Raw genomic sequence first — 10,661 nt, 5'->3', positions numbered from 1 at the left:
CATGTTCTTACCATTGCCATCAAAGTTAAAATGCCACCTAAGTGAAAGAGCCACTTTAATAAAAATGAAAAGGCCTTTACTTCACAATTAAAGCTAAAACCCAAAGAAGTGCTGGTAAAATTAATTTCTCCCCATCTGAAACAAAGTGCATTCTAAATAGTCTAAAAGTACTGGAACAGGTCAATGAAACTGCTTTTGAATTGATAGGACCTTGTCTAATCTATTAAAGAGGGGATCTTGCAACCTCGTTAACTGTTTGCTTGAATCTCATTTCTAATCTGTCTGCCTCAAAAATCCTGTTAGTTTTTCAAAGGATGTTACTGCCTAATTACTCTCCTGGCCTTGGCTGGAGCTTTTGTTTCACTTTGCATCATATTTAAAATTGAAATGGACCAATTAGTCAGCATTTTCATGATAGCTTTAAAACATGATCATTTAGACCCCTTAATGGATCATATTCAAATTAAGCCTTTTATGATATTCTAAGAAACTTTAGAGTTTTGCATTGGGAGAATTGTTTAACATACGTTTGTGTACAGCAGTCTCCAAACCATACTGGCACCTCATGTTGCTCAGTGTTTGTATACAGCAGATGTACAGGGAGAGGCGTGATACTGCAGTAGTCAGCATTGCAGATATATAGAAGTTGAATCCCCAAGCTTCAAATACAACTCTCTTTTATTTGTATTCCAGTGTATGCCTTATTTTGAAAGTTTAAATAGGAAGCACAGACATTAACTTTATATAATACACCTACAAGGTAGAATTACAATTTTTTTTAATTTATAGTACAATAATTAAAATATAGGTGAAGTAAAGTTTTGATTATTTCACAAAGCTCCCCATGCAGAGGTAAGGTGGTCTTTTCCCAGGAGGCTCTGCAGTGTGTGGCTAATTCATGCAGATTTCCGTGAGTTCTTACATTTTGGATGACAGCCTGCTCATTCCTTCCGAGCCACACTGCCGTGATCTACAGGCTCAGCTTGTCTGTACCCTGCCAGGGGCACAGCGGGCATTGGGAGGAAGCCAGAGGATAAAAGCGAGGAGGGCTTGACAAGAGAGCCTGGAGAATAATAGCCCTCTGCCTCCTGAATTGCAGATATTCTTTAACGAGTCGTCAGACCTGATCACATCCAGATTGCATGAAAGAAAAGGCCCCCATTTACTAGGAATCTGTGCAGCTTAGCATCAGAAAATGAAATGTGGCAAATGACTTTACTTTTCATAATGAACTTATGCGTTATGAAATGTTACTAAAAGGAGACCTGCTGTGTATTGCCCTGTAACACAATGATTTTAGCAGTATGTGTAATATACGCTGAATCTTGTGTTTACCAAGTTTCAACAAGCCGTCATATATATATATATATATATATATATATATATATATATATATATATATATATGTCATTATTCATTTTTAGAAACAAACGCTTGATAACTACAATTTACACGTGCACATCCCATCCTGAAAAACAGGCTTAAACAGCTTTGATAAAATCAGCATGAGCCAGAAAACCAAAAACACTTTGGGATCAATACACTGCCTTCTGCTCATACAGAGCATCACACATTAATGCAGGTCTTCTCCACTTTAGAGGAATCTTCCTTTGATATACCATGCACATTTATTTCCAAAGCCTTATAAGGGCCTTTTCTTTTTAGACAACCAAGGGAATGTCTTAAGAGACAAAGTGTGCTTTTATTGAATTATCCCTGGTTTATTTATTTACCGATTCAGTAGTGAAGAGCTCAAAGGTACACAAAGCTTAGCTGGGCAGAATAAAGTGTATACATCCTGAATAGATTAAATACTGTCCACATCAGCTAGTACTGTCATGGCTGCTTTTAAGGTCAATGTGAGGAGAACCCGTTTAACATAGCTGGAGCGTGTCTGCGCTTATGGTAGCAGAACACCATTTGATTCATGTGTTCATAAATGATAAGTGAGTTATATGTTTATATTCCAGCAGGAAGGAAATGAAGGGGGAATCTGCTTAATGGCTCTGCACTGCAAATGAACTCTTAAAATATCCTTTTTATTTATTTTTAAAATGTATTTATATATTTATTTATTGATTCATTTGACAAATTCCAGATATCAGACAGGAATAGCCTCTCCTTCATCAGGCAGCTTGCTTGGCTTCACAACACATTAAAAAATAAATCAGTTTAAATCAAACAAAATAATTTGCTGACGTCTAGTGATCACGTTAGCATAAATTGTGACTGGCATTTTCATTTGATGTCCTGACAGAAATCGAGTGATTATGAAGCAGACGAAATGTCAAAAATCACTTCCTGTTCATATTATTACAAAGAATTTCGATTCGAAAAAATGATTTCCTGTTTTCTAAACAAAGAATTTGATTGCTGTGGTAGCTAGGGAAGATTAAAGGGCTGCATCGTGAAGCGGTTGTTGTTGTTTTTTTGTTATTAATATTATTATTGGATTTTGCTATTGTATAGTCAGTTTCATGAAGTGATAAAGAAAATAGAACTGAACAGAACAAACACAACCGCTTTTGACTTCATGTTTGGTTTAGTGTCCTATTCAAAGCTCATTCATTGTTTATTTGTACAGTGCTTTAGTTCTCTGTAAAATATATCCCTCTAAAGCAAAACAGCATGTTCATTTTCACTATCAATAACGTAAGCCGTCCAGAGAGACTGAGAATATGTTTTCTCCATGTCTGTACGGATGTGTCTGAAGTAATGGGTGCTGTAATGGTTTCTCTGTAGAATGCTGCTTCTATATTGTGCAGATTTCTTCACGTAGAGAGTTGAGAGAAAGGCAGGGGCCCATGTTGTATAACTTTACAGGTCGATGCACAAAACAAGCAATGACAACACAGTTTGCTTTGGTGTTTCATTCAGAAAAAAGAAGCTGAATCTACCCTGATGGGAAAAATGTATTTAAAAGCTTCCAAATTGTTATGCCATGCCATTCCCAAGACATCATGTGTAACCCAAACTGTGTCTTTTTATATGCATGGATTTAAGTTCATTATCTAAAAGCATGCTGTCTCTATTAGTTTCCTGCTGATTATTATTATTACATTTTACCAGAGAAGGTGCTCAGCATGCATTGCATAAACCTGTTATGGTTCGCCTGGGTTCTCAAGACTGTAGAAATCCTCTGTGAACAGGCCTTTTTGCACTTCAGATTTGTCGCCTGTTTGGCTTTTGTGGATTGTGCATCTAGAGGTGTGTTAAAGTGGTTATACTCCAGGCCCTGATTACAAATGCTCTCCAACTGTATGCTAATAAAATACTTTAAGGGTTAATTTTTAAAGAAAGATAAACATTTAAACCACCTTTGATTGCTGTGTAGCTCATTTATAAGGAAGCCCTTTGGAAGTTTAGGAACTAGTTTTATCTACAAAATAAACCCATTGGTACATTGTGAGATGTTGCTGAGGAACTTATTTCTTCCTTACTTGTGAGTCTCATGTGAAATCAGGCTTTCGACTCTTCCTGTTTTAGGTGTCTGTTTCCTTGGGTTACCTTTTCCACCACCCATAAATTAATTACATGTTTGATATATATACTCAACCCAAAAGACTTACAGCTGTCGAAAGTGGTTCTACAAAGTTTTGAAAAAGTGAATACTTCTCTTACCGAGACATTTCAGGTTGGGTTTTTTCCCATTAACTTGTTTGAAAATAAAAATTATCTTTTAAATAAAGCAAAAGGGAAAGAATCCCATTTAAATGCATAACAATTTCAGGTTGTAACACAACAAAGTGTGAAATGTCCAAGGGTGGTGAACACTTCATATAGCCACTGTATACATATATAAATCTGTCCTGTTTGGCTATTTCTTATCGTCTCTGTAACCTGCTGTTTTGGGCTAATTTATTTTATTAAGATCAGGGGATGGACATACACATAAATAACTTACAGTGAACTGACTAGGATTTGCAGCTGAGGAAAGGAACATTTAGGAATATTTCCATGACAACTTGCATGAAGGATGTGGGTTAAGAGGTGGCGACTCTGTCACTTGCGAATGCCAGGGACATATCCAGGAAAACCCTCACGCTCGGGGTGTCTTGGTATTCTCTGGTATTTGTCAAGAACTGGCATGTATGCTGCAGTATCTGTGTAGTCCTGATCAATCCTTGCCAAATCATTATTGCCACTTTGAGAGCAAGAAACACAAAACCAACAATACGTGGTGAGTGAAGTGGAGGATGTGGGCTTGAAAGTAGTTTCAGAATGAATGGAGCAATTCTTGCAATGCAGGACAACTTTGATTGTAGGTTTCCATTTTCAATATATCACCTCATTCTGAAGATGTTGCACTGGTTTTGCTCTCGTATATGTGTACTTATCATGTTATAGCCTTTGAGAATTTTTGCAAAATAAAACCATTAAGACTTTATAAAACATTCAGTATGATTTCTCTGTTTTCTTCTTCTTTCCTTTTCATGTTTGTTTAGGGACTTGACTGAATATTCTTCAATAACCTTCAAAGGACAGAACCTGGCAAATTTGACAGCTATTGAGAATTTATCTAAAACTATGGGAAACAGTGAGCTGATAAGTGGCAGAAAGTTATGCCATCCATGTCCTTTAGAAGCTTTGCGGGGCTGCAGACAGCTGTCTAGATCTCAGCTGAAGTTGCCCAACAGCTTGTATCTGTGAGAGGTGAACAACAAGTCAGCCAGTTCATTTGGACTGGTGTTCAGATTTTTTTTAACAAGAACCCAAGGATCCTGGTAACGTACAAGTCAGCAGCACAAAGGGAGATGGGAGAGAAGTCAAGTGAGCTGCTTTTCACACACTTTGTTGCCTAACCTTTTACGGTTTGAGGGTTGAAGTCACATAAAGTGTACTTGGTTAAAACAGATGTAATATATACATTCTTCTTCTTGATTAAAATCCGATAGTCACATTGACAATATGTCACTGCAAAAGCACAGTGGAATGCATCCAATCCATGCTAGTCATATAATATTGATTTGAATATAAATTTGGCTGTTGAATTCTTGCAGAACAGGTATAATTAGGTGACCGATTTAGACTGATAGGCTAAAGAGATATTATGGCCTTTAATTTGTTGTGATTCCAGCAGACACTTAACATGCCATTGATGGACCTGTAGGCCATAGTAATAATTATCACATCCTACAGAGCTTCATCTGGAGGGGATTAAGTTTAATGTTGTTAATTTACCTACTAAAAATATTCCCCAAATACGACTATGATAGGTTGTGGAGATACTGGGTTCATATCAAAAAGGGGCACGTTTACATCACAGGGTGAGAAAGTTCCTGAGATAGTTAATCTTCGTGGTTAAATGAAAGCCTTCTTTCTCTAGATTGCTTGAAATACCTTTTGCGTTGTCTTTCCTGTCTGTCTTCCTCACAGAGGGAATAAAGTGACAAGAAGCAACCAGCTCCATCGTCCATCCACACTAGTGCAGTCACAGCATTTCCTGCGCTGCTGCTGCTACAAACGAGCATGGACAAAAAAACACTGCGGACAGCTCCCCAACACAGCACTGCATCAGCTGGGGGATTTGCACAGTCAGAAGGAAACACAAGGTTCGTGATGACCACCAGGAAAAGCTGAGGCCTCCTTTGGGGTCTGTAATGAGAGAATGGCAGGGAATGTTTCCCATTTGCACAGAGCTCCTCAGATTACCTTGTGTGGAAAGGGCAGCTCCTTCATGTGCTCTCCAGCGTGCACAGGGTGCCGTTCCACAGGCTGTACTGCCCACACGTTTTAATGTAAAAAGTAAAACCGTTCTCACCCCGCCTGTAGTAATGTGCCGATTTTCACAGCGTAAGCATTAGATTGTGCGTTTTAAATATATTGTCCTCTTTGTTACTGTTACACTGCATACTTTATTTACCCATCTGCCCCCCCAGGCTTTTATACTGGGGATGCAGTGTGAGGCGGAATCTGGCAATGCATGTGGAAAAAAAAGACTTACTGTATATCAGGCTTTCAGGGCTCCCGTTGGCATCCGTATTCGACAAGAAATCAGCTTATTCAGGCCTTTGCAATCCCCTTTAAACCGTTCCACACATTGAAAAATGTTCTGCACCGCAGGGACCCACGGCAAATTAGTTTTGTAAATTGCCTGGGACAAAGCATGTTGAGATTATAAGTATTTTACTTCGGTGATTATGCTGTGTAGGCATGATGAAAATGAAAGGAAGAAGTGAAGAAAAAATAAAAAACTTCAGATATGGAGCAAATTCCAGCTAACAGCTTTAACCACCCCCTCACCCCACCCCACCGAACATGTCTAAAGTGTACTCTATTTCTGTTTTGTTTATCGTAATTATGCTAAAATCAAGACGCAGGGGCAGAATGCTGAATGCCACATTGTCACGCATCACCACAGCCGTCTGCACTGAGATAAGAACTTTGCGTTTCCAGGCAACAGGCGCAGACTCTTCAGTCAACAATAAAAGGCCTCGGACTTGAGAATCACACAGGTGCAGGCGAAACACTCTGCCGGGGAGAAAGCGACCAAATCCGAATGGCACAGAATATTGCTGTTGTTTTTTTGTATGTCTCTTGCTCCTGGTCATTTGGCAAAATATGTGTTGCACTTCTATTCACAAGAAATATCAGTCTGAGGAGGAACAATCTCACAGAAGGATAGGAAGGATGCTAAATATCTGAATCAAGAACATGCTTTTTTGGGATTTTTAAAGTGGTTGGATTTATGCAACAACATATGGTCTTAGTACAGTACTGCTGATGTGTCACTTGGGGTTTGTGAACCTTGTCCGATAATATTGTTTAGTTTGACTTGGATGGACTGATGTGGAAGATCAGAGGGTTCAGTCAGCTCCACCGTTTCAAGGGTCCATGATATGAGTAGAGTAATTATTAACAGGTCTTCTAGAGCAAGGGCTTGTACTACCACTACCGACAACCCCACATTAAATTACGATCACGTCTTGCAGATTTTGCTCTGTGCAATTATAGCTTCTTGGGATGTCCTAGCTGCAGTCATTGCTATGAATAAAAACAATTAATTATGTCTCTTCAAAACTTTGGATTAAGTTACCCAGTCTGTTAAAAAAAGAAAACCCTGCAGTGCCTCCAGACGGGATCATTCATGTTTCTAATGGGTTTCATTAACTCAAAAGCAGTGTGTTAATCAAAAACATGCATGACTTATCAAAGATATTAAAATGACGCCAAAGGAAGCACATTCAATTTCACAGCACCTTTCAGCTGGAACCTTTTCAGTAGCTTATAGGTTATTACTTTTAAACAGCTATCGTTTCACCTCAGTACATTTCCTGAATTTCAATTAATCGGGTTCTAATGATGTTACAATATTTGCATTACACTGAATAATAAAAAAAAGCAGGCAGGAAAGACTTATACTCAGTACCTGCCTCTTCTGAGGAAAAAGGGATTAATATTACTGGAAAAAAGTTAATAGCTTCTATCTACAGTGCTGAGCTACGAAAGCCAGGAAATCAAAGAGGCTAAGTTGTGCTTTCAGGTTTGTTGTAGCTGTAATTAATTCAGCAGTGTTTGGCTGCATTTTGGCTTTTGCTGATGTGCAGAGTGCAACTTCATTGACCTGGAGACCGCTTAAACCTGTTTCACCTCTGGCAGTGTTTTACATTTAAATGAGATAAGAGCGATAAATCCGTTCACTGAACTCACTGAAATTACTGTAAAACCTTCTTTCACAGTTGGAATTGTGCTTAGTTGCTATTGTAGAGGCCAAATGATCTCGCGATTCCCTTCATTGGTATTGCGGTAGACCCTCAAAAATGTTCTTGTAAAATTTGTGAGTATGGTTATTCCATGAACATTCCCATATATACAGTACACATGTTCATGTGTTCCTGTTCCACAGATGAAAGAATGCCAGATCATTTTCAACACTTCTAATATATAGGACGTGCATTCGTTCATTTTGAAGAAAGCCCACTCAAACATTTTAATTCACACAAAGCGATTAACGACCGCCTGGTCAATTGCTACGAGATGACAGCTCTCAAGCCCGACAGACGTACTAGCTAATGTTAAAATGACGATGACTGAGCTCTGGAAAAATCCATTGCTTTCATCAGAGCCTTCAGCGACAATGCAGTGATCTGTCACAAATTATAACAAAAAGCCCTGCTAAATGCCAGATATTCTGGGAGCCATTAAACAGGGTGCGAAAGGCTGTCTGTGACGAGCAGAAACAAGTTTATAGTGCGTTACAGAGAAGGCCGACTCATTGGGAATACTAACAATCTGTGTCTTACTGTACCCAGTCTGTGCCCAGTGCACAGGTATCGAACACTGTACTGCATAGGTAAGCAAGGCTCTCTCATCCTTAGTGCATCACTGGAAAGGTAAATTAAAATAGACAGGGGGCAACATGCCTTAGACAACAGTTGTAACAGTTGTGGTGGCATTCACAGGATCCATATGTGAACACCACTGGAGACTCACAGAGGGACTTTGCAAGACCATACACAGGAATTAATAATATATTAATAATATATTAATAATGTACAGATCTTTACAGACTTTTTTTAATGACATAGTTTTAGAAAACATTTTAATAGTTTTTTGTTTTATATACTAGGATTGAGATTAGGATTTCATATTTGCAATTAATTGACCTCTAATAAGATTGCAATGCCTGGAGGGGAGGCAACCATAGGCCTGGGCCTTAAACCGAGCACCCCCAGGGATTTATTTTGGGTCACCCTATAGAAGTTTATTTTTCTTCCCTCTTTCTAATGGTTTACTTTTGCATTTTGTATGAATCAGTCTTGTAATGTTTTAATCTATTAAATGCTCTGTGGCAATGAAGGGCAATATACCAAATACTAAATTCTGTTGGGTTAACAAAGCAGGGAGCTGTCGTTTAAGCTTCTGCACTTATTAGGCAAAATATACAGCTCTGGAAAAAATTAAGAGACCACTGCATTTTTTTCTTAAATCAGCATCTCTACATGTATGGCAGCCATTCCATTCCATTCATATTTTTATTGGAATTTGGGAGAAATGTTGTCAGTAGTTTATAGAATAAAACAAAAATGTTCATTTTACCCATACACATACCTATAAATACTGATAATTTTGCAGTGGTCTCAATTTTTTCCAGAGCTGTATTTATCTATATTTATATAATGTGTTATGTCACATGGTCTTGAATGATAAAAATAAATAAATGGAAGCCCCTGATTGGTGGATTAAAAGAATGATTTACAGGAGGTTAACAGGGAACCAACTGCAGGGATTATAAATCCTGTCGTCATATGGTCAGGGAAGAAGTGGAATCACATGTTCTGTCCAGTCCAACAAAAATGTAAAATGCTGCGTTTGGTTTACTTTTACGAAGACAACTTTATTTGAAGATAACGTTTACGACTGTAGGACAACCAATGGAGCTTTAACACTGTCTGCATTTAACTTTGGAAAAAAATTAAACCGCAAAGACTAGTATTAAAGCAAAAGTCAAGAAGAAACAAGAAGCCAAACACACTAAATATGACACTAACACTGAAAGTCGATGGTTTGTTTTATATGATCCCCAATGTTTATACAGAAAATCTTGAGAAATTGTGAGAATGTGGAGTTGCCAGCCGTAATACCAGATAAACAAGCCAGAGATCTTATTGTGTCATGGAATAATACACGACAGCAGAGACACACAACAGATGGGACAGACACAATCCCAGCAAAGACACAATCTTACACCCAAAACAGACACTTGAAGCAGTCTTCTGATAATATGGAAGAACTTTGCTAGTGACCCTCAAAGCTGGTAAAAGACAAGTACAATGTTATAATATAATACATTATATAATACATAAAAACAACAGCTCCTACTTATTACCTCAAGTTTTCATTTAATTGCTAAGGTTGCAAAAGTGCTCTGGGGCAACTCCCAATTAATTCCTTTGCAATGCCCAAGACATATTTGCCTATATATATATATTCACACACATTACATCCCTATGAGAACAGCAACCCTGGTTTCTCCTGTCAGACAACTAATCAGGGCAGCCACATTTTTGCAATAAAGTCACTGGACATTTAAACAAGATCTCGTTGAACTGAACCTGCTGCATAGCTGAGTGTTGTTAGCTTTCTTAATCCTCTTATTTAGATAAAGACAATATAAACTCCAAAATCCGTTTCAAAAGAATTCAAACTTCATACCAGTTACTTGGCATCTCCAGTGTAGACCCTTGCTATCCACATGCAGTCCTTTGAAAGTCCCAGTCTCTCTCATTCATTTTACGTTCCTAGTCTTCTGCTTCCATCTGCTGTTGTTTTGGAGCAACATCACTTCAAATTGGTTTTATTCCAGGTAATCTGCTGCTTCCATGAAACTCTTCTATGAAGGCCCTTGGAGCAAACTAACATTACATTAAGTATTTCGATTGAATACTATTTTACTGGACTGGTTTGCTTAAATTTATTCAGAAAAGTACATTGTTTTTATACAATGAATAGAATCGTAATTTGAGGGTCACCTTGAATTAAATACCAAAACCAAACCAATACTCTGATGATTTAAGAATACACAAAAGTTCTTACAAGTCTAACTCCATATGCCGTGTTGGATGAAAGCGGTCACCTGAAAGCGTATTTTAGTTTTACATTGTCTAATTTCCTGACGGGAGTGTTTCAAAGGTTTGCAGTTTAAAATAAATGACACTATG

The sequence above is a fragment of the Amia ocellicauda genome, chromosome 10 (assembly GCF_036373705.1).
Source record: "Amia ocellicauda isolate fAmiCal2 chromosome 10, fAmiCal2.hap1, whole genome shotgun sequence".
NCBI classification, from domain to species: Eukaryota; Metazoa; Chordata; class Actinopteri; order Amiiformes; family Amiidae; genus Amia; species Amia ocellicauda.
Note: the sequence above shows the minus strand (reverse complement) of the source record.